A 25,846-nucleotide genomic window follows, 5' to 3' on the forward strand; every position below is an offset into this window, starting at 1 on the left:
ACTTTATTTATATTCAAAACCAATGGCCTGCCTGCCCATTATCTCCACCACTCCAGGAAGAAATTTCCACCGGAGACATCCTTTAAATCACCGCTGTAGTGTTTAAGACCCGTGCTAAACATTCAGCGAAATGTTGCTGATGAATATGGAACAGTTTTTACATTCATACACGCAAGACAAAGAAAGTGTAAGTTGTAAAACTTTTCTTTAACAATATCAAGGTGCATAATGAACATTATTAAGTTTTGTTCTGAATTTGGGAAGTTCTGTGTTTAAGCCCTTTGGGGTTGAGACAAGAAGAAGACGAAGAAGATGATGAAGAAGAAGAAACATTTAAAAGAATTTCATTAAAGCTTTGAAGACACAAGTTTCTGTTCTATAGGGAAATAACACCACATTGTCATTCTGCTACTGACGAAATTAGTGTTATTATACATTTGTTGTGAAGCCAGGTATCTTCTGAGGTACCATGACCCCTCAAGGAAGCTATTTTAATCAGCAACAGGACAGAAAACTGACTATAAACAACCCCAGTACAGCCATGCTGAAAAAAAAACCCCTAAAGCACATACGGCTGGAGTGTCTTCAGCGCAATCATCTTCCAACTAGCAGTCCATTCAAGGAAAAATAAAACATGTTGCTGGCAACATGTAGAAGAAACACAGATGTTAGTGTATTGCTGGATTGGAAGTGTTATACAGTCTCTTTTCAGGCTCGGCAGACTGGATGAAGCTGGCAAGAAAAGGCCTTATGAAGTTCTGTCAGGTGTGAAGTGCAAGGGCTGGATCCTGAAACCTTTATCTGACTGATGAAGATCAGCAGGTGCATGGTGGTGGATAAAGCTGCTGAGGATGATAAAAATACATGAGGATCTTAAAACAACCAGTTTGAGATCAGTTCCTTACTGCCAGCTGCTGGTCCCACCATGCTCTGTGATAAACACCACCATTGATCTTTTAGCTTATTCAAATCTTTGGGACATACAATATAATGTAGGTCATATAATCAGACATAAGTAATATACACAGATCAGGCATAACATTATGAGCACTGACAGGTGAAGTAAATAACACTGATTATCCTCCTCACCTGTTAGTGGGTGGGATATATTAGGCAGCAAGGGAACATTTTTGTCCTCAAAGTTGATGTGTTAGAAGCAGGAAAAATAGGCAAGAGTAAGGATTTGAGCGAGTTTGACAAAGGGACGAATTGCGATGGCTAGACGACTGGATCAGAGCATCTCCAAAACTGCAGCTCTTGTGGGGTGTTCCCAGTCTGCAGTGGTCAGTATCTATCAAAAGTGGTCCAAGGAAGGAACAGTGGTGAAACGGTTACAGGGTCATGGGCGGCCAAGGCTCACTGATGCACGTGGGGAGTGAAGGCTGGCCCGTGTGCTACTGTGGCTCAAATTGCTACAGAAGTTAATTCTGGTAAAGAGGTGTCAGAATACACAGTGCATGACGGGCATTTTTGGCAGCGAAAGGGGGACCAACACAATATTAGGCAGGTGGTCATAATGTTATGCCTGATAATGTAGGTCTCTTCGTTTAATCTAGTTGATTGGCGTGATTATATGTCATATACATTATAATATACAGCTTAACCAAACATTACCTACTATAGGGTCCCATTTGTCAGTGTTTAGTGCTTAGGTCATTTTTTTGTTTTGTAACAAGAGAGTAACAATGAGTTAGAGTTGAGAATGTACCAAAGTTGTTATCTTTGCTCTCAATATTTGAATGGTCAGTAAACAGCATCACTGCTTCAGCTAAGTGGCTGTAAACAATGTTATGAGGATCTCTTGGAGATACTCAAACACAGACACACACAGATTTATTAGAACATCTGTCTTAAAAAGGAGGAATGTGTGTGTGTGTGTGTGTGATGATCTAGTCTTTATGAACATGTATTTGTGTGTGTTTCCATGGAGAATACACATAGAAAGACATGTTCATTTGCATGCATGAGAGAGTAAGTAGGATTACTGTGTAACAGCCGATTAATAGACATGGCTACATGCCATGTGTGTAAGCTTCAACTGCTGTCATTGGTCCAGCTGTTTAGGGGATAGCTTGCTCTCAGTGACTTAACTTTCTCTTCCTGAGGTCATTTTAAGATTATCCTTCACAAAAAATATGTGTACTTATTGGGCCTCGCTTATCAAGCTGAATACAAATGGATTGGGTCGTAAATTGTATGTGCAAGCATTTCTACAAGGCATTTGGTATTCATGATGCTCTTGAATGTGGGCAAGTTTACAAAGTAATGCAAATTTCAAATTCAAATTCTTGAAACACACACACACACACACACACATTAAAAGACTCAGTCAGCGAGTGTGCAAGTAGCTGAAAGACAGTGAGAGAAAGACTGAGAGAAGAAGAGCTGTAACAGAAAGCCAGCTCGAGGGGTGTCGAACAGAGCGTGAGAAGCGATTCTGAGAGATCCAGGCAAAGGAGAGAAAGGGCAAGAGGGAGCGAGGTGGCTTGCTGATCGCTCTTCACGGTTTGTGTGCAGCTGTGGCACCTAAGGCATCATAATCAGACACTCAAACCACAGAGAAGGAGTCCACCATCACAGGCTGAGAAAACTAACAGTTTTCAAGCACAAATGTAAGGAGATTGAACACTGAGGAATGGCTGGACAGGCAGATGCATCTGCTTTACTCTTGCAAGGTGAGAGACAATAGGGGTCTGGGGTAGTTTATATGACACTGTAAGTCCTAAGAGTGTTGAATGTTTATGGTGGTATAAATCAGTTATGTAAAATAATCCACCAGGGTCCAGTACAGAGACATGGCTACTCAGTCTTTAAGAATGAGTGAGTAATTGCCACACCAAATTCTGAAATATTAGAGGAGTAATTTTGCACTGTGGTATTGAACCAGATGTTGCAATGGGATCAGTGGGAGATCAGATGGATCAGTTCTGCTGCTCTCACAACAATATAAATGACAAGTCAGTGTCAGATTTGAGTGATGCTATCGCAGGGCCCCACACACACTCGGTCACTCGCTACGTCACACCTAGCTAGCAGCAAATTCACCTTAGATATGAGAGAGAACCTGGAGGAAACCCACATGGACACAGGAGAACATGCACACTCTCATAACCTGAGCTCTGGATCGAAAAAAGGGAGCTGTGAGACAGCAGTGATACCCACCCTGCCACATTCTCACCTCCATTTTTCATATAATGATATCCAGTCATTCATAAGATCCAGTAAAAAATATAGTTTAGACAGCTGTTATAGAAGGTGCTTGTTCAGTTCTTTGTCATTTCAGGACTATGTCTGTGTTCACTGTACTTCAATGGGCACTGCAGTCACCATATCTGAATCCCACAGAACATCTTTAACATATTTGCAGATTATGTGATGCATTTTTGACCACACGGACCAGTAATTTGGAAAAATGTTTCTAATACGTGGAATTTAGTCTGTCTTGAGAGCAATGGGTGGACATTATCCAATTAGTGAGGTGGCTTTGTGAGGGTATGTTGATTATACAGGGTGTCCCACTTTTTTTTAAATACAGCGCATCCTCTACATAGCTGCCATTTCTTGGTAAACACACACAGAGTGAGCTCTCCCATTATATGCCCATCACCAACCTTGCAACTGCTCTCCTAATCAAGACATAATAATAATATTAACATGCTCTCCTTTTTTCAAAAGCTTTCTTAAATGTAGTATGGAAAGAAAGTATGGAAATAATTTGCCTAGAAAAAGTGTTTATTCCGGCTATGTATTGAGACTTTTAGGACACTATGAAGAAGCATAACTGTATTAAAAGTCAGTAATATGGAACGTGTTGGGAATGAATTAACTTCCACTGTTTCCATTGCATGTGGATATAAGTTTAAATGTGAAGTTATACCTATACCTATGGCTTATGTCTGATATATATATATATATATATATATATATATATATATATATATATATATATATATATATATATATATATATATATATCCATTTTTATTCTTTCTGCTAACCTGGATCATCCTCCTCCAGGTATCTAGAAAAAACAGAGGTCAGAAAGTAGCTTCTGAAACCCTACAGGGCAAAGCAGCATACTTTCTTCTGCTTCTACTGTATAAACAGGTGAAGAAGCAAGTCTTAATTCATGCAATGCCTTTATTTTACTAACAGCTTGCACAATTCATATGACATCATACTAGGCATCATGTATAAAGGCTAAAATTAAAATTGCCCAGACGAATAGAGTTGAGGTAAATAAGAATTAATAATAATTGTTGAAAATAAAAAGGATCATAATTATTGCATTTTGCCTTTTATTTAGTACTCCCCTGAATACGCTATTCCACATAACTAATCTATAATCTACTGAACAGGATGACTGGTGTAAATGGTTATTTTGCCTTAAATATCTTATGTTTAAATACTAAATGGAAAAAATAAGATCTTTGAACATAATATTAGCATATAAACTTATCTTTAATTATGACATCAAATGTAAACTGCATGTATATCATGCATATATACATAAGGAGAGCTACCATAATAAATTAATATTATTGGATGTGTTTTTGACACGGGCCAGACTGTGATGGCTAGATGACTTGGTCAGAGCATCTTTAAATTCCCCAGATTTCAATCCAACAGACCATCTGTGGGCTGTGCTAGACAAACAAGTCTGATTCATAGAGGTCACACCTCACACTTTACAAGACTTAAAGGATCTACTGCTAATATCTTGGTGCCAGATGCCACAGCATACCTTCAGAAGTCTTGTGGAGTCCATGGCTCGAGGAGCTGGTTTTGGTTTTGGTGGTGGGAAAATACTAACCTGTATTATGCCTGTGTTTTTTTTTTTTATACTAAGCTGATCGCTGTATGCATGATAAATATGTGTATAAATTATATGTCATTATTTATAACCTCATGAAAAAACTAAATAAGGCATATGTAATTTCCTGCTTGCTGTTGACCACAGTCACAAATTGTGCCTTCAAGTCTGGTTGAAAATATTATAATTATGATGTGAAAACACGTGTAATTATAACATGAACTCTTTAGAACCTAAGGAAGATCTAATAATAATAATAATAATAATAATAATAATAATAATAATAATAATAATAATAATCATGGCTTCCCCTACTGTGAATGTGCAACCTACGATTTAAGCAGTAATTTTGCACAAGTAAAAACTTCAGCTCTTGATTTTCTTTCAGTAATTCGAAATGAAACATCTTGACATGACTTGATATTTCAACTCAAGGAGCTTTTATTGTTATTTCAATCAATTATATACAGCTGATGCAGTACACAGTGAAATGAAACGTTTCTCTGCTGCAGAGTCTACCGGTCAGAGCTTCCCAAACTGGGCAGTGTCACAGCTACTGGGGATGGGAGATGAGCTTTCCCCAGCCTCTACAGAAAGTATAGAAAAATTCATGTTACTAAGTACAAGCAATTCTACTGCAACAGCTTTGTGGGCTTGTTTCTCAATCCAGTAGATGAATAAGTAACCCTTCAGGAACTTTGGTGTGTGTGTGTGTGTGTGTGTGTGTGGCAAGGAAGATGTTAACCAGGTGGCTGTCAGTACCAGGAGCAACTCTTCTCGTGGAATGCAAGAACATCGTATATCTTGTCTTTCTATATGCTGTAGCTCCTTTTATGGAAGTGAGATGTACCATTCTACAAGAGTTTCGTGCTGTTGGTCACGTATACATTTGGTTTAGGATGCACCTAAAAGTTCTATATAAGGGGGACCCGTGAAAGACGGCTTTGCCTCTCCACTGTGTAATTTTATTGCACTGTGTTTGAGATGCCTTTTGCCGCGGCAAAATAAAAATTTTCTTTTCTTATCTCTTTGCTTCAACTTGCACCATTGTGTCCGTGTGTAATTTGTTAATTATTTCAAGTCAAAGTGCAGACTTGCCACCACAAAACATTACTGTAATATTAGCGAGTTTTTATTTTTTCAATTCACATAGCAATGATAAGAATCTGATAATTCTGTGGGTGTAAGATTCGTGAGATACAGACTATTATAGGAGTAGGAAGCAGATGAAATATTTCAGCTTCAGTCATTCAGTCGTTTTCCTTCAGCAATCAGGATCTTGAAAGTCAACAAAAAGAATTCTGGTTTTCTCAAGAACGTGGATGTCTGAATGAGGACCAGCTTCATTCTTCAAGGCTCTACTTTTGGGTACGAAAGTTTTCTTGGGTGTCTATAAATGAGCTAAACAGTCTTTTTTTGTCAATACTATTCCATGTAAACAATTTCACTCACACAAAATTCGTGTCATGTCAGAGATTTTTATTTTATTTTCTATTTTCTAAAATTAGAAATTATAATCAGACTTTTCTATTTGTCATTTTTCACATTTCAGTCATTCTTTAAAAAGGATTATGATATACACTATATTGCCAAAAGTGTTTGCTCACCTGCCTTGACTTGCATATGAACTTAAGTGACATCCCATTCCTAATCCATAGGGTTCAATATGACATCGGTCCACCCTTTGCAGCTATAACAGCTTCAACTCTTCTGGGAAGGCTGTCCACAAGGTTTAGGAGTGTGTTTATGGGAATTTTTGACCATTCTTCCAGAAGCGCATTTGTGAGGTCACACACTGATGTTGGACGAGAAGGCCTGGCTCTCAGTCTCCGCTCTAATTCATCCCAAAGGTGTTCTATCGGGTTGAGGTCAGGACTCTGTGCAGGCCAGTCAAGTTCATCCACACCAGACTCTGTCATCCATGTCTTTATGGACCTTGCTTTGTGCACTGGTGCACAGTCATGTTGGAAGAGGAAGGGGCCAGCTCCAAACTGTTCCCACAAAGTTGGGAGCATGGAATTGTCCAAAATGTCTTGGTATGCTGAAGCATTCAGAGTTCCTTTCACTGGAACTAAGGGGCCAAGCCCAGCTCCTGAAAAACAACCCCACACCATAATCCCCCCTCCACCAAACTTTACACTTGGCACAATGCAGTCAGACAAGTACTGTTCTCCTGGCAACCGCCAAACCCAGACTCGTCCATCAGATTGCCAGATGGAGAAGCGCGATTGGTCACTCCAGAGAACGCGTCTCCACTGCTCTAGAGTCCAGTGGCGGCGTGCTTTACACCACTGCATCCGACGCTTTGCATTGCACTTGGTGATGTATGGCTTGGATGCAGCTGCTCGGCCATGGAAACCCATTCCACGAAGCTCTCTGCGCACTGTTCTTGAGCTAATCTGAAGGCCACATGAAGTTTGGAGGTCTGTAGCGATTGACTCTGCAGAAAGTTGGCGACCTCTTCGCACTATGCGCCTCAGCATCCGCTGACCCCGCTCCGTCAGTTTACGTGGCCTACCACTTCGTGTCTGAGTTGCTGTCGTTCCCAAACACTTCCACGTTCTTATAATACAGCTGACAGTTGACTGTGGAATATTTAGGAGCGAGGAAATTTCACGACTGGATTTGTTGCACAGGTGGCATCCTATCACAGTTCCACGCTGGAATTCACTGAGCTCCTGAGAGCGACCCATTCTTTCACAAATGTTTGTAAAAACAGTCTGCATGCCTAGGTGCTTGATTTTATACACCTGTGGCCATGGAAGTGATTGGAACACCTGATTCTGATTATTTGGCTGGGTGAGCGAATACTTTTGCCAATATAGTGTATGTACATTAATGAGAAATTCATTTTGTGTGTTTGGGTTGCTTTTAAAAGGAACACGGTATATTGATGAATAGAAATGAACAGAATGAGGCTTCAATAGATGCTGATAAAATATATTATTGAATTAATCTATATAATCACTACACTAAAAGATAAAACTATTTACAGATGATTATATGATACTGTGTCTACGTTCTACATGGAGGGATAAGGGGGTAATTGGGGTGGTGGGATTGATAAAGGGAGAGAGAAAAATTCTACACAGGCTCAGAATTAGATAAAAATGATGTCCTTGAGTCCTGAAGACCTGTTATTTATGTACAGTCTTAGCTAAAATATAACAAAATTTATTTATACCTACCTGTGGAGAGCTTGAGCCATGTGGGGCAAATGTGGAGTTAGTAAAGGAAATAAGTATGAAACGTGATGGAAGGATGAAAAGGCAATTAACTTATTAAGTATAACTTAGACTCACTGTCCACTTTAATAGGAACACATATACACCTGCTCATTTATACATTTATCCATATTTATCAGCCAGGTCATGTGACAGCAGCAAAATACATACAATCATGCAGATACAGGTCAGGAGCTTCAGTTAATGTTCACATCAAACACCAGAATGGGAAAAAGTGTGATCTCTGTGACTATATCCATGGGTTGAGTACATTCGAAAATGCTGATCTCTTGAGATTTTCACCCTCGACACTCTCTAGAATTTACACAGAATGGTTCGAAAGAACAAAACAGAAAAAAAACGTCTTTTGAGAGTCTGTGTTCTGAAACATCTTGCTGATCAGAGAGATCAGAGGAGAATCACCAGGCTGGTTTGGACTACACCACCTTGAATAAGCACTCTTTACCACTGTGGTCAGCAGAAAAGTGTCATCCACATCAAAACTAGGCTACAACAGCAGAAGACCATATCAGATTTCACTCCTGTCAGCCAAGAACAGGAATTTGAGGCTAATATGAACACACATTCCTAGAAACTATACTTAGAGCTTAAAAAGTGAGTCTCTGGGTAGGTCTGTGCCCATAACAGTCTCAGAACCTGATGTCTACTGCTGTTGTAGCCCAGCCACCTGAAGGTTGTAATGGTGTAATGGTAGTTCGAACCAATCTGGCTATTTTACTTTGAGCTATCTTATCAACAACGCATTTCCACCCACAGAACTGTCAATCACTCCAGTGTGTTTTGTTTTTCAGGGATGGCAAGGGAATGGGGAGGTGTAGGGTTAAGGGACTGCATAGCTCAAAGCTTCTCCAATGTGTTCATCATCAGCTGGACATGCTGCTTGATGAGTCAGGTAACTGCAGTGACCAAGGCTTCTGGGTCATTGTAGAGCTCCAGGGGCTGAAAACAGAACTACTAAAAGTTCTGTCCTATTGACAAACACACACACACACACACCAAACACAAATCCAACAGTGTCACTGACTTAGAGATACAAAGCTGTGAATTTGTGTATGGTGGCATCAGAAGATATTCAACACTTACAATAAGCACTGTAAAGTACAGCTCTGCTGCAGGCTCCCACACATCCAGGTCCCACATGCTGACGAGTTCCATCAGCCGCTGTAAGAATCCTCCCTCAGTCTTTGAGAAAGAAAGACAACAAGCTCCATTAGTGCCACATATTATCACTGGGACAATTCGAAATATAAGAAAAATATTCAACATTCAGGCTTAATTTAGAAATCTTCTGATAAGACACTCACTGTCTCAGGTGTAAAGCCGTTCCCGTAGTAGCCGATGATGAGCGGTTCATAGAACACGTCCAAAAAGTTGAAATGTTGGAGCTGCACAAACGTGAAAAATTATACATTTATAATAACTTATACATTACTTTACATGTGGCAGTTCTATGATATTTAAACAAGTCATTTTCTACAGGCATTTGCAAGCTTACCCCGGCCCCGGAGAGCTCTGCTGTAATCGATTCCTGGTTAGACGATGTCCTCAGGAACCGGATCAGCGCCTCGTAGGCCAACCGTACGTGATCTGTGTCCTGTTAAAGCAAAACAAAAACAAATCTCTATAACTCACTTTGTCTACGGTGTTCAACATGGCTACTTATTTTACACCCTGCATGCATGTCCAGTTTTCCTTTACAGATACACAGATGATATAACACAAAGCCCAAATTTTCATTATGTACATTTTATTTGAATATTTTTTCCTTCATTCATAACAGACTGTGATTGTTATAAAACAGAAAATTAGCTATTGATACGAGAAAAGAATTCACCTGGTTGTTAGCTGCTGCCAGTTGCATCACGATCTTCTTTCCGGTCAGAAACAGGAAGTTCTGATTAAGCATGCAGCTGAACACAGTCTGAATATAAGACAGCACACAATAGAAGTTAAAGCAGAGTGGACTTTACCTCTGCAGTAAAAGTAGCTACACAAAGGTTTCACTCACAGCAAACGCCTGGCGGAGAGCAGGCAGCTTCAAGCCGATATCCGTCACCTCTCTGTCTGAAAGTAGGCAGCTAAGGAACGATGGAAATGCTTAGTGTATGTTACACATAAATAACACCATTACACCATTAAACTGGGAAGAGGACTGTACCTAATAAAGGGCACCTCCATCTCCTCTGGGCTAAATCTCTCCTCACACGCCTGCAAGGCAAATTAGCAATGAATCATTAAAACTCACACAGTACATTTTACAGACTCCTATCCAGGGGACTGTATGTGTAGATACACGTGAGTTTGGAAACACAGAATTACTTCAGAGTTGCTCTGTGAATTATGAGGAGAACAAACATCTTGCTTTGTCCAAGTAGCAGTGTCCACCTGCCCATCTTCAAACACATGCAGGTATGTGCAGGTCACCTTTTTAAAGATGTGCTGTTAAATAAAACATTAAAAAAAATTAAAGTTATTCAAATATATTATTAATAAATTTGTAAAATACATATTTAATTCTGAATAAATAATAACTAGTGTAATAAAGTTACCACAAAATCCTCCAGTGCCACAACGACGGATGACTCCATGCGGTTACAGCAAATGTACTCTGTAACCCTCCCAGATACGCTCTTAAAAGATATTTTAAAGTAAACACAATTAATTACTGCAATTAACAAAAGATTTGTGATTCCATAACAAACAATCCCTTACCTTAATGCCAGTGACAGAGTCCTCAATACAGGTATCATAAGGTAATCCCTGCAAATGCACAGCAAAATCAGCTGAAACTCAAGATCACAAAAGTTCTCATCTAATAATCATTAATGTCAATTCTCTTCATCAGAGTAATTAAGCCTGTAATTACCGTGTGGTTCAAGTAGCAGGTCTTGGTCTAAGGACCCCTTATCATCCTGAGGTAGTAGGTCTTCTTTTCCACTGACTAGAAATACAAAAACAAAACTAAATATTAGAACTTGTAACTAATGGTGTTTGTGTGTTTGTATCTCAGCTGCAGCCCTGGACAATACCCTAGACTGGGAGCTGAAGTAGTCAGCAGAGAGGAACTGAATATTCTTCCAGGCATGGTCCAGTTCACCAGCAGTGAGAGGCTGGAAAAAGTAGAGCATAAAGATCGTAAGTGCTTCTTGTCATGGCAGTTTCATACTAACACGTCTTACATTCTGTCGCTTTCCTTACCCCCAAAAAACCCACAACCTTGTAAACTGCAGTGATTGGCTTTAGTAATTAAATGAATGGTTTGCTTACTGAAGGGTCATTGAGAGATGCGGTGGGCAGCGGCTCATCGTACGGCTCATCGACCTTAATACACACAAACACACAAAATTACTCACTGCAGTTAACAACATTTTGTAATGCCACAATGAATGAGCCCTTACCTGAGTTCCAGTGAGAAGGTCCTCAGTATTATTAAAATGAGAGAATTCCTGCAAATAGCATTTAGATAAAGCTCAACATCTACAACCACATTTCACAAAAAGTGAACACTGAAGCAGAGCAAAAAGGTCACAAGAGTTTTACATTAATACACCGAACATTATATTACTCTTAATGTCCACTGACTAGAAATCGAAAAAACAAAACTAAACATTTTGTCTTGTAAAGATGTGTGTGTGTGTGTGTGTGTGTGGATCTCAGCTGCAGCACTGTACAGTACCTCAGACTGGGAGCTGATGGAGTCTGGAGACTGAACCAGGCTCTGTTCAGCTCACCAGCACTGGGAGGCTGTGAAAAGTAAAGCAAAAAGTTCACAAGTGTTTCTTATTCTAGCAGCTTCATACTAACACATCTAACATTCTGTCACATGGACAATCCAGCCATCATCTTTCGTTAATAAATTGTAGGTTTGGTTACCAGACTGACAGCTGTTTCACGGTGAGATTCAGTGGGAAGAAGCTGCAGTTCGGGCTCAACGACCTTAACACACACATATGCAGGCACACACACACACACACACACAATTAGTAGCAGCCTACACATTTAAATTTAGTTAAAATCTGACTATTTAGCTGACACATACCTGGAGGACAGAGGGAGTATCAAGTGATCCTCCCAGTACATCCACAGAGTCTGAGAGAGAGAGAGAGAGAGAGAGAGAGAGAGAGACTGTTTATAACCCTGTGATTTTGATAGCTAGTGAACGTGTGAAGAAACAGCAAATTACAGTATCACAATCAGCTTCACTGTGCATGTGACCTGATTAAACTCTCTAAACCCTCCTGTCCTGTCACCCAAATATTATCTGTATTAATATTATAGTGTCTAATTATTATAGTGTCTAATTATTAAAACTATTATTATTATTATTATTATTATTATTATTATTATTATTAATCCGAGTTCAGCAATCTAACTATGTGGACATTACACGATTAACTACATTCTAAAGGCAGATAACACATTTGTAACAAAAAGACATTAGAGACATTAAAAAGTACATTAATTTAACATGGAATTTGTGTAATAATGAAACACATAGACGAATTCTCTAGATAAATAACATTAGGACAACAAATACACCGTCATTTAAAGAGGTAACCGTGGCGCGTGAACTAGCTAAAAGGTCGCGGTGCGAGAGCTAGCTAATCACTAGGCTAAGCATGATTTAGTGTAAAACCAGTAGTCATTACTATTAAAAGTTACCGACCAGTGAGGTAAACATTTGGATCTGGAGCAACTCTTTAGACCGTTTTACACCAGAATACATTCCAACATGTTATTTTACACCACTTTAAGGTCTCTGCATTATTATTATTATTATTATTATTATTATTATTATTATTATTATTATTATTATTATTATTATTACTACTACAACTATTTTTAGCCTTCTCAGTCTGGCTACCGGTCAGGCTATTTTAAGGTCCATCAGAAAGCAGCCCATCCTGCTGTCATGTTAATCAAAGTGGACTTTACACCACACACTGGCAGCACACAGAGTGGCTGTTTAAAATAAAATAGGTGAAATATTATCCATTATATTATCATATTATCCATTATAATATATTATTATGCATAATATATTATCCATTCTCTACACCGCTTATCCGACTGGGTTGTGGGGAACCTGCACGCTATCTCAGGAGACTCACAAGGTGCAAGACAGGGGACACCCTGGACAGGTTGTCAGTCTATTGCAGGGCACAATTAGACACACACTCACACACCCATTCGCACACTACGGACAAGTTAGAGATGCCAATCAACCTACAATGCATGTCTTTGGATTGTAGAGGAAACCGGAGTACCCGGAGGAAATCCCTGAGGCACAAGGAGAACATGCAAACTCCACACACACATGGTGGAGATGGGAATCCAACAGCCACCCTAGAGGTGTGAGGCACACTTGCTAGGGTGGATTATTATTTTTTATTATTATTTACTGGAAAGAATAAAAACTGCTGTATTCATGCTATGTTTTGCAGCGCATGCTCATAATCTAAATAGCACACAGGCAATACTCCAGTCTGCAGTATTTTGGTAATATTATAGATATTATGTCATGTGACATGACACATACAGGTGATGGAGCTTTAGTTTGTTAAAATCTCTATTTGTTATTAACAAAAGTACGTCCAGAAGCACTGCTGATATATACTTCTAATGTCCGGTGAAAAAATATTGTAAACTGGTGCTCCAGGAAACACTAAAACAGTTAGAGAGGGAGCAATCAGTCACAGTATAAATAATTCAATGCCAAACATTTAGAAGAGGTTGTGAGGGAATGTGCAGTCCAAATCAATCTAGGAAATTCATCCCACCGTTATTAAAGTACAAGTAATATGAAGCAGGTAATAGCATGACACCAGGTGGATGTATTAACAGCTATAGATAATTGATCAGGTTGAATTTTATAAGCAAATTTTTATTTCCACTTTAGGGTTCTTTTCATTAAAGATCAACAACAACAACAAAACCCAAAGGCCCAGAGATTTTGTGTGGTAAGGCACAATACCGTGAGTATATTTTAAAGATCTTTTAACAGATTATCAAAACTTATTATGATAAAAAATGGAGAAAATCACATTTAAAAATGTTATTCCTATTCCACTGAAAGACACCCTGCAACCTCTACTGTTTCTATTGGCTAGCTTTTTTAATTTCCTTTTAAACTGCAGGAGTCAGATTACAAACTGAGTCAATTGTGCATGTGTCCATGTCGGTATTGTTGTAAAAATCGAATCCCTTCATTTAACTGGCAAAATGCATAGATAACTCAGCGACATGACAGCTTGGTCTAGTGTGGTTTTGTTTTGTAAGTTTCGTCACGAATATTGACACATCTTCATCTTGCCGAAAATCCATGCAGAAAGACGGTCCCATTGCGCAGCACAGCGTTTCATGCTACAGTTCTGACATTTGCACTATACTGTTATATCTCATTAATCTCACATGAGCTAGCAACAATGGCTAGCAGCTTTTAATACTGAAGTCATAAGTGGCTCATGATGGTGTGTGTGTGTGTGTGTGTGTGTGTGTAGGGGCCAATGACTCAGCGATATTCAGGTTAAGATAAGATATTCGTCTCTGTCCCTCTCTCTTTGTCTTTTTGTCCTGTTCTCTCTCAGACAATAATTATCCTAAAACAGCAATTTGTTTAAAAGATCATCAGAGTCAAACGTTGTGCTCAGACAAATACTGGATGCTTCTTATCGTGAGTAAAGCAGCGTGACACTGTGAATGAGTTGCTAGTATGTGTCCCTGAACTGTTCACAGATTTCAAAAACCACAAAATGAGCCACTCAGTGTCTGCCTGACTCACTTCTGATGCAAACTGATGTAACTGGCATTTTTATTAGTCTGCTAAAAAAAACAACCCCAAAAACAGTCATGCAAAATGTGTGAAACTCTTAATATACCGCATAAACCAGATATACTTTATTTAATAGACAGTCGATTGGACCTACTCTGATTATATAGGATTTAACCCATTAATTTACCTGGTATTTTTTTACAAACATCTCTATTTTAAGAAAACATACATTATATATACAGTATATATATTACCAAGTCACTGTAAAAATGATTATTTTCTAACCTTTCCTTGGCTGTCTGCAAGCAATATCTATGCTGTATAAGCAGCCAGTTTATCAAGTCAGCCTGCCTGTAGATATAATATATGTATAATATATAAGATTTTATATATACACAAATCAGGCATAACATTATGACGTTATATTGTGTCGGTCCCCCTTTTGCTGCCAAAACAGCCCTGACCTTCGAGGCATGGACTCCACTAGATCCCTGAAGGTGTGCTGTGGTATCTGACACCAAGATGGCGCCAAGCAGCAGATCCTTTAAGTCCTGTAAGTTGCGAGGTGGGGCCTCTATGGATCGGACTTGTTTGTCCAGCACATCCCACAGATGCTTGATTGGATTGAGATCTGGGGAATTTGGAGGCCAAGTCATCACCTCAAACTCGTTGTGCTCATCAAACCATTCCTGATCCATTTTTGCTTTGTGGCACGGTGCATTACCCTGCTGAAAGACGGCACAGCTATCAGGGAATACCGTTTCCATGAAAAGGTCTGCATCAGTGCTTAGGTAGGTGGTACGTGTCAAAGTAACATCCACATGGATGGCAGGACCCGAGGTTTCCCAGCAGTACATTGCCCAAAGCATGACACTGCCTCCGCCGGCTTGCCTTTTTGCCATAGTGCATCCTGGTGCCATGTGTTCCCCAAGTAAGCAATATACACACCCGGCCATCCACGTAATGTAAAAGAAAACATGATTCATCAGACCAGGCCACCTTTTTTCATTGCTCCGTGGTCCAGTTTTGATGCTCACATGCCCATTGTTGGTGCTTTCGGTGGTGCACAGGGGTCAGCATGGGCACCCTGACTGGTATGTGACTTTGAACCTTGTCAAACAAATCCTTACAACAAAATGTTCACTTGCTGCCTAATATATCCCACCCACTAACAGGTGCCATGATGAGGAAATAATCAGTATTATTCACTTCACCTCTCAGTGCTCATAATGTTAAGGCTATAACCAGACTGGGTGCCTGAACAATAACTGTCAAAGATAACCAACATTTGATCCAAAACGCAGCTGCGCAATTTGTTTTCCCACACCACCGCACTGCTGCGTTCCCTTGACTGGCTTCCAGTAGCTGCATGCATCAGATTCAAAACACTGATCCTTGCCTACAAAGCCAAGAATGGACCAGCACCCTCTTTCCTCAAAGCTTTTATTACTACTAGAGATGGTGCCACCATCTCTCAGGGTACACGGTAGGTATACATCTAGACTCTTCTCTGTTCTGGCACCGAGGTGGTGGAATGAACTTCCCCTAGATGTCTGTATACCCGAGTCTTCAAACGACGATTGAAGACCTACCTCTTCCTGAAACACTTAAACTAGAAAACCCTAAAAACTAAAACTCCTGTTTGTTCTTTAGTATAATTGTATGCTGTAGGTTCATTTAAAAACAATTCTCCCACCACAGTTTTTAGGCTGATGGTATTCTAAGTCTGTGACCTATTGAACTAGTGTTAATGTATTCACTGATAGAGACCTCATGGCACTCTTGCACATTGCTCTGGAATTTTTCTGCCAAAAGCCAGAAATGTAAACGTAAATGTAAACATTTTCATTTTCAACTATATGAAGACACAGAGGTATAGAGGTGACATTGTATTTTTTTTTTTTTCATTTCAAAAAACATTTTTATTTCCTGTTCTGCCCAGTAAAGCATAGATCATTTTTTCAGTGACACTGAAAACACTCCATCACTCAAAAATTTAGATAAAAAAAAAAAAAAAATCCTTTCAATCCTTGAAACCACACTTTTTTTTTTAGCCTTCCTTCAACAATGTGATCTGAAAGATCAAACTAGTTCATTGTCATCTTTTTTTTGCAATACAGCAGCTACAAAATGTTTATTGCCCACTCATCTTCGGTTGGAGCACATACTACTTTCCATAGTCAAGTATTGCACTTACAGTGTTTTGCATTGAAGTATTCACCCCCTTGATCTTTTCCACATTTTGTAGTGTTATAACCTGGAATTGAAACAGACTTGACTGGAATTATCTGTCACTTTTACTTGTGGTGCCACCAATTGCCATATAAAGAAGTCACAAAATTTGTTGAATGGAATTAATGTGTGCAAGTAAAGGTTCACTTGATCTCTATATATGAATGCACCTGTCACACCAGATGGTCTAAGAGGATATATCTAAACAGATAGCATCATGAAGACCAAGGAGCTATCAAAACAAGTCTAGGTGAAGGTTCTGGAAAAGTATCGCTATGAGGTTCTGCTTAGGGTTATGAAAAATTTCCAAATCTTTAAACCTTTAAATGGCACACCTGTGACTAACCCTAGAATATACTGTCCACCAGCAACCAGATATAGGGGACATTAGTCAGAAAAGCAACCAAGAGGCTGGGGTAACAATAAATATTAAAAATAATATTCAGCATAGTTTGGAGAAACTACTGTTTGCATGACAGCCATAACCTGACACTCTCAGAAACGCTAAGCTTTATGGAAGCATGTTGAAAAGATAAAACGTTTTATAAACGTCATGTTGAAGATTCAGCATACCTGGTAAAGGGTTCTTGATGAGACTTAACGGTTTGGTGGAATCCCAACACTACTCATCACACCAAGGGCACTATTCCTGCCGTAAAGCACGGTGGTGGTAGCATCGTGTTATGGCGGATTTTTTTTTCATAAGCAGGGACCTGGACACTGCTCAGGGTTGAGGACAAAATGAATGGAGAAGAAAATCTCTTCAAGCCTGTAAAAGGTTTGAGAGGGTTGGGGGATTCACCCTTAAACAGGACAATTACCCAAAGACATGCTGGAGTGGCTCACAACCAAGACCCTGAAAGTGTTCAGTCAAAAGCACAGACCTTACCCTGATTGAGAATCTAGGGAAGTGGTAGCTCAGTGGTCGAGGTGTTAGACCGCTGATTGAAAGGTTATGAGGTCAAATCCCATGACCACCAAGCTGCCACGGCTGAGGCCATGAGCACAGCCATTAAATCCTCAATTGCTCAGTTGAATGAGATAAAATGTAAGTTGCTCTGGATAAGGGTGTCTGCCAAATGCCACAAATCTTGAAAATGGGTAAAAAATATCCAAATCCAGATGATGTTAAACATATTGTGTGAATCAAATGATGTGTCTTATTTCAGCCCATGTGAAAAGTGGGAAAGGGACTTATACAAAGAACTGGAAGGGGGGGTGAAGCAAAAAGCTGATCACATGATTGGTGACTTTCATAGAAAGCAGAGATTTGAAGCATTTTGTATGATCTTGCCAGTGAAATTGCCAAATACACACGACCCTGTAAATGTGTTGTGGAGAGTACGGGTGAAGGCATGCACAAATTGTGGGTTATCTTGTGTGATATTTCACACTGCTCATACTTTACGGCTCATACAATTAACCCTAAGTATCCACAATCTGACTTTTCACACTGTACATATCTAAACCCTGGGTTAACTTTCTTGCTTGCATATTTGCGCTGTCAACAACAATGACTGATTTGGATAAATACAGCAGGCGACCGGTTTATATTGGCATGTAAATATTCCTTGGCTGCGTTAAGCCTCCTGAAAGGCAGGAAGAAAGAATAAAGAATAGACTATGGTTTACACAACAGGTGGGGTTTCTGTGACTGTACAAAACATGTGAAATGAGGCAAATACTGTTCAGTTCCTGATTGGGCGTAATGTTCTCCTCAAAACGATGCTAACCCTGCTTCAGAGCAGGGTTCAATAACCCCAGGTAACCTCGGTTCTAAATGAGTGTGAAAATGAAAGTGAAACGTTCCTCTACCCGTGGTTAAAGGCGAGGTTTACTCTATGGATATATGCAAAGAAAAATAACAAATACACATATTGGGTTAGCTTAGTTTGCGTGTAGAGTAAAAGCTAATAAAAGAGACCTCTGGTCTATTAGAAAAAGCTTTAAGCTATTTGTTTTGTTTGCCTGACCACATCAATATTTAACTCAGACTTTGGGGACTTTGTGAGAAAATAGCAACACAGCAGACGCAAATATGTAAATAGCCCGAAAGTTCCACTCCATTTTGTTGGACTCTAGAGTGGTAAATATTTAATTACATTTGTTAATGTTGCATGAAATGTTTCAATTATTTATCCGGTCTTTAATCAGTGCCCTATACCAGCCTGGCTCTTGTTGCCTCTTCAATTAATACTGCTTTAGTAAGGCAAACCATAATTATTTAGTAATTAGGTTTTTGGACGGCTGTCTCTGCAGGATGTGGCTTATTCTGTGGTGTGTGAATGGGCGAGACCTAAGGACCAAATTGTGAATAAAATGTATGTAGTGCGTTTCCGATTTTATTTGGGACCTTTAATGAATTTTCATTAATGAACGGTGAAAATGACAGGCCTTTTTTTAAAAAATATATATCTTTTGATTTATTCATGCACCATTATTTAGAGACAGCTCGGGTGGCTGGTTGTGATTAGATGGAAAGGCTAAAATTTAATGTTTATCAGTAGTTTGACAATAAAAGCATTAGGGCTGAGTAATGTATCAGGGTTGAGTTCTCATGGATGGTATAATAAAAAGAATGCTGTAGGACCATTATACACATGCACCGTCAAAGAGAGACAGGCAGCTGCGTTGATGATTTCTAAAGTGTTTTTAAATCTGCAGTGTCCGCCTCATATCCTCCGAAACACCAGACATTGTAAATAGAAAAGTTTTCACACATTTGCACAAACCAGTCACAGCACTAAGCTTACAGTTCTGCCGTCTATCGCTCGTGTGATTTGTATTTTGATTGGACACTGTGTGTGTATCTTTATACTTCTAATTTCTTCTCTGAAGGCATTTTGAAGAAAAAAAATCAAAGGATGAGTAAATACATGAGTTTACATTCATTACCAATATTTCACATGATCACTGCAAATGTGACTGATAACTTGTCTGATTCTACAGTCTGGGCTAGAAAGAAATCAGCACCAGCCTCACTTTTCCATACTATTCCGTTGTATTTTTTCAGATGCGCTTGGTTCCCCAGAAGTTCAAAATAATCTGGATTTGGATATAAATGACACCCACATCCTAAATGAATATAATATACGTTTTAAAATCATTTAAGGTGAATAAATGTTTCCTAATAAACCTGTAATGTTTATTCTGTAGCTAATTATAGCTTCCCAGCTTAAAGATACATACTGAAGAGACAAAGGATGTACCTTGTAAAATATATTTGGTAACTTGATTTCTGAGAATGCATGGACACGTACCACAGGAATACAGCTTGAATAAGATACCTGTCCGTATCAGGACACCACTCATTTATATTTAGAAACAATTTTAGAGCAGCCAATCCACCTACTTGGCAGGTTTTAGGGAGGTGAAAGGAAATGTGGGTAGAAGCGCCCCACAGACAGTAATAATCAAACCGTGGACTCTGGAGTGCTAAGCTTTCAGCGTCACCTGATGTGCTACTCTGCCACGTCTGATTGCTGTATGCTTCGGAAACATGTTAAATAACATTGAACTGTCATTTCATAACACTGCATTCATCCATTTGCCTCAGGTATTTAATTCATCTCGGTCAGGGTGTTTATTCCAGGAATAAACTGGCTTTTGTGGTGTCACCTGACACCTAGTGGCAATTTAAAGTCGACAATTGGTATTGGTATCTTTACAGATGGTGGGAAAAAACTGGAGGATCAGGAGGAAACCCTCCTTCAGAAATCCACCAAAACTCATTGCATTTAACCCAAGCTCAAGATTGAACTTAGGACCCTGTAGCTGTGAGGTGGGAATCCAATCCACTGTGTTTCCATCTTAAGATTGATTGATTGATTGATTGATTTTTTTTAAATAAATCAATTCTATGATGAAGGTAATTCTTATAAAGTCTCTTTAAAAATGTTTTACTTTTTTTTTTTTTTTTTAAATTCCATTTCTTGAATAATACTGTGATGATGGGGAAAAGGGGAGAATATTCAGGAAAATGAATTCAGCCTCCCTCTCTCTCTCTCTCTCTCTCTCTCTCTCTCTCTCTGAGTCACTTGCTGTGCACTTTCCAACTGATGCAAAACCCAATTCACATTTGCTGGGAAAGCAGTAGCTAATTTGTGGAGTTTGCTCAGAGAGTGTAAAGTAGAAAAAAGAAAGGGGAAAGAAACGTAAAAGAACTGCAGTCCTAGAAGAAGACAGATAATGTGAGTAAAGTTGGCGATAAATACACAGAATAGACTAAACCATAAACTATACACTATGCAATAAACAAAGCAGTAAACATTAAACTCTGCACAACAAGCTCAGTTCCAACGCAGCATTTTGATAATGTAGTGCTGCTAATCGTCCTGCGCTGGCCGTTAGACTCCTGAACAGAACTGCCTGAGGGTCATTTCATTTAATTCACTGTGCTTGCTTACTGTACCTTTTCAAGCACAGGATAAAGTTAATCAAATTTACATGCATTTTCATTTTGTGCACTCACAGGCCACTTTAATAAGAACACCTGTAGCATTCTCATTAAACAGGTATCCGATCAGCCAATCATGTGACAGTGCATGATTGACAGACGTCAAGAGCTTCCGTTAATCTTTACATCAGAGCCCAGAATGCCGAATAACGTAACTTCAGTGACGCTGTGTTTCAGCAAAGCTGCCACACACATGCAGCCAAGTAAACACACTCTTCACACATGGTTGGTGGCCAGTGATTGCATCTTGACCATCAAGCAGAAGTCAGGAGAGTATAAAAGGGCACAGCAGACACAGACAGGTGAGCAAAGTTTCCTGGCAACATATGCTGGCTTATGCTTGAATCTCTTTAGCAGAAGCTGATGACAGCAGTAAGGAATATGATCCCCAGACACAATGTTGCCCATGGAGATCCCTGGGCCCGGCCTTGTTGCTGTTCGTTGGCCCCCTTGCCAGGAAGGCAGGGTGGCTCACTGCCACTCCTCACTCTCTCAGCATCCCTTTCCCTTCTATCACTAACATGTAAAAACCCTGATCTCAGCCTCCTGTGTGTCTATGTCCAGCATCACCGCAGCTACACACTGACTGTGCCATGGTTGTTGGTGTCAGATGGACTGGTTTATGTATTATTACCAGACGCCCTTATCTAGAGTGGCTTACATTTTTAGCTCACCTAAGCCACTGAGGGTTAAGGGCCATGCTCAAGGGCCCAGCATTGGCAGCTTGGTAAAACTTGGATTTGATCTCACAGCCTTCTGATCAGCAGGCCAACACCTTCACCACTAAGCTACTCCATCCCCAGTATTTTGAAATCTGCTGCTTTTGATCATTTCACATCCACTAGTTTCTGGGTATTCTAAACGAACGGTATTGAGTGGACGTTCTGCTGGTCAAAATGCCTTGTTAATGAGATTAGAGGAGGATGGCCAAACTGGTTTGAGCTGACAGGAAGGCTATGTTAACTCAAAAAGAAAAGAATCACACAAGCTTGAGGCGGATGAGGTACAATAGCTGAAGACCACTCCAGGTTGCTCTTCTGTTAGACAAGAAAAAGAAGCCACCAAAAAGAGAGAGATGAATATTGGAAATATTCCAATATTATCTTTATCTGTTTCTTAGCCGTTGCTGAATTAGTCAAAGCATCTATCTGGCACTATCAATCATGGCATGGTGAAAGTCACTGAGATCACATTTTCTGAAGCTTTAACTGGAGCTGTATCTACATGATTATATGCATTGAAATGATGCATGACTGCATACAGTGAATGTACGGAAACTGTATCTGTTTTTAACTTAACTGAAGACACAGCACAGTGATCTAAATAATCTTCTACAGAATTTCAATAATAAATGAATTTAAATTGAATTGAATATATTTAAATACCTAAACTGGACAAATAACAAACAGCATAGTTTCTATTATTTTTACTATTTATCTTATATTATTAAAAAATAAAATTATATATATATATATATATTTCTTGATGTACAGGTTTTCCTTTGATGTTACTCCACTTGGTGCAGTGTGTCATCCTGAATTTCCCCTATGAGGGATTAATAAAGGTATATCTCATCTTATATCATATCTCTCTCATCTCACATGCTGGCTCAGGTTACTGATTCTGTGGAGTTTTGTCTGTTCTCACTGGTTGGTTTCTTCTTGGTTTTCTGGTTTCCTCCCAACTCACAAAAACATGCTGTTATGTGAATTTGGCTATTTCGACTAGGTGTGAAAGAGTGTGTGAATGTGTGAGTCTGTGATGTCCTGCTATCCAAGTTGTATCCAGCATTCTGGATCCAGAAAAACCTTGACCAGGATGAAGTATTTACTGAAGCTGAGTGAATGGAAGATGAAATATAACCTATAATAAATACTGTTTGTCGCTTAAATTTTTTTTTTTACTATGATAAAAAATTTTTTTAAAACAATGAAAAATGTTTAATTATTTATTTTATTTTTACATGTTATTTATTTATTTATTTATTTACATATATTTATTATTACTTTTTCAGATTTCTTCAGTTATTTTTAGTCACATTCTTTACTCTTTAAGGTCACTTTAATTATTTCTCTCTTTACGATTTCTCTCAGTTCTGCATTCTTTTCTACTATCTACTCTTTTTTTACTACAGTACTTATTATTTTTTTCTAAATTTCATTTTTATTGTTATTTTTCAACTTTTATTATGAGCAACTGTTTCTATCCCTACACGTTCACTCCATCCCACACGGACCAGCATGAAAACAAATATTAGGGTGTAATTAGAAAAGCATAAATGATTTATGGATTAAAAGATTATAGTTATGCCTACCATCAGAAAATCCAGATAACTTCATTTGCAAACTACATTAGCCAGATGCCACTCCTAGCTCATGGCGGAAATGGCATCAAAGAGTTAATTACCAAGCTAATCACAGAGGTCTCCGCGGGGATTAGAATCCCTGACTGCGAATTAATCTCTAAATGAAAAACCCAATACCCAGTAAATGAAAAGAAATCACACTGCGCTGTGCAATTAAACAAAACAAAACCATCAACCATCTTCTAAAATCTGGGAAACAAACTAGGCACAATTAGAGCAAACACTGGTTCTGCATTGTTTTGAAGAACCTGCAAAATGTTAATAGCGATCTCCTTAATGTTCATAGCCTCGAAATGAATACACGCAACACTATTTTGTGTTTTCAAGGAAGATGGCGCTGTACAAAAAAATTGTAGCTGTTGTAAAACGCTGAATTTTGTTTTTTCTGACGATGAGAAATAAGATTATATTGATGCACTGGTGTACTGAATAGCAAAATACGTTGTCAAAAAGACTACAGTTCATATGTAGTAAATTCCACGTTTCATACAATACAAAAATCATTATTCAAGAAATTGAAATAGAGAACAGAGCATCCTTGCACAAATAGGTGATGACATGTTTAATGTTCCTTGAAATAGGCATTGTTGAAGATTGTGTGTGTGTGTGTGTGTGTGTGAATTGATGCTGAAGTGAAGATAATAGAAACTGTGGAGCAGAGACTGATCCATATGCCATATTTAGGCAGTGTTTGTACTCAAACAGCATGATCTGTGAATGCCATTACATGGCATTCACATTATGCCATTATGCCATTAGCATTAGAATGTAAAAAGTTGTTTCTTGAAGAAAGCACTGATTTAATGTGACCGGATTTGGCTAAGTAACTGATGACTAGACAACTAGATCAGAGCATCTTCAAAGCAGCAGGCCTTGTGGAGTTATTTTTTTTTGCTACGCAGTGGTTAGTACAGACTAAAATTGCTTATCAAGAAAGGGTTGTGGTTGCCCATGGCTCACTGAAGCGCATAGAGAGTGAAGATTAGCCTGTTTGGTTCGATCCTAAAGAAGAGCTTATGGGGCTGCATAGAAACAGACCTGTCTGAGTGTCCATTCTGACTCTGCCCACTGCTGAAAGCACTTACGATGCAACATGTGAGCATCAGAACTGGACCATGGAGCAGTGGAAGAAGGTGGTCTTGAGGATCACATTTTTTGCGTGTGTTGCTTACTGGGGGAAGAGGATGAACTATGGGAAGAAGGCAAGCCGGTGGATGCAGTGTGAAGCTCTGGGCAATGTTCTGCTGGGAATCCTTGCATCCTTGTGACCTGTACCACCTACCTAGACATGACCATGTACATCCCTTCATGGCGACAGTGCTCCCTAAGAGCAGCAGCTCATTCCAGTAGCATAATTCACTTTGCTATAGTGAAAAAACTGGAATGGATTGAAAAACATGACAAAGAGATTGAGTTGTTGAATTGGCCTCCAAATGTGGAATGTGCTGGACAAACAAATAATATATATGTATAATAAAATAAAAGCGAACAACTTGTGTTATTTTTATTTTATTTTATTTTATTTTTTTTATTTATTTATTTATTTATTTATTTATTTATTTAACTAACTAACTAACTAACTAACTAACTAACTAACTAACTAACTACCTATTTTAACAATTATTTTCTTTTGCCTGGCATGTTCTGATAAATATATCCTCTCTTACACACACATCAAGTTATGAAGGGATTACACACACACACACACAATGATGGAGCTCATGCTGAGGGCTGCATCACAGTGATTACATAAATGATTTAATCAGTAATCTGCAGGCATGGGGAAAAGCCAGCAGGATTTATGTAAGATACACCTTCCTTTCCCACATCCAACCTTTCCACCTTTCCTTTCTGAACTTCATTTTGCACTCATATATTTATAAACCATTTCCCACATTTTATTTCTTCATGCCTTGCTTCTGTTTATCCAGTTTTCCACTTCATCTAAGTGAACAAGTCAGAT

General features: G+C 39.0%; 2 long non-coding RNA genes across 2 annotated transcripts; both read right to left on the bottom strand.

Moving 5' to 3' along the window:
• Nucleotides 1-9,553: 9,553 nt before the first annotated feature.
• LOC131344163 (uncharacterized) lies at nucleotides 9,554-10,145 on the bottom strand. The gene is made up of 3 exons (XR_009203296.1): nucleotides 10,067-10,145; nucleotides 9,893-9,979; nucleotides 9,554-9,652 (listed from the first exon to the last, which is right to left on the bottom strand). It is a non-coding gene; the product is annotated as an uncharacterized LOC131344163 (long non-coding RNA).
• Nucleotides 10,146-10,615: 470 nt separating this feature from the next.
• On the bottom strand, nucleotides 10,616-10,971 carry LOC131344240 (uncharacterized). The gene is made up of 3 exons (XR_009203301.1): nucleotides 10,925-10,971; nucleotides 10,771-10,818; nucleotides 10,616-10,688 (listed from the first exon to the last, which is right to left on the bottom strand). It is a non-coding gene; the product is annotated as an uncharacterized LOC131344240 (long non-coding RNA).
• Between the last annotated feature and the right edge of the window lie 14,875 nt (nucleotides 10,972-25,846).

This window comes from Hemibagrus wyckioides, linkage group LG23, assembly GCF_019097595.1.
Source record: "Hemibagrus wyckioides isolate EC202008001 linkage group LG23, SWU_Hwy_1.0, whole genome shotgun sequence".
Lineage (NCBI taxonomy): Eukaryota > Metazoa > Chordata > Actinopteri > Siluriformes > Bagridae > Hemibagrus > Hemibagrus wyckioides.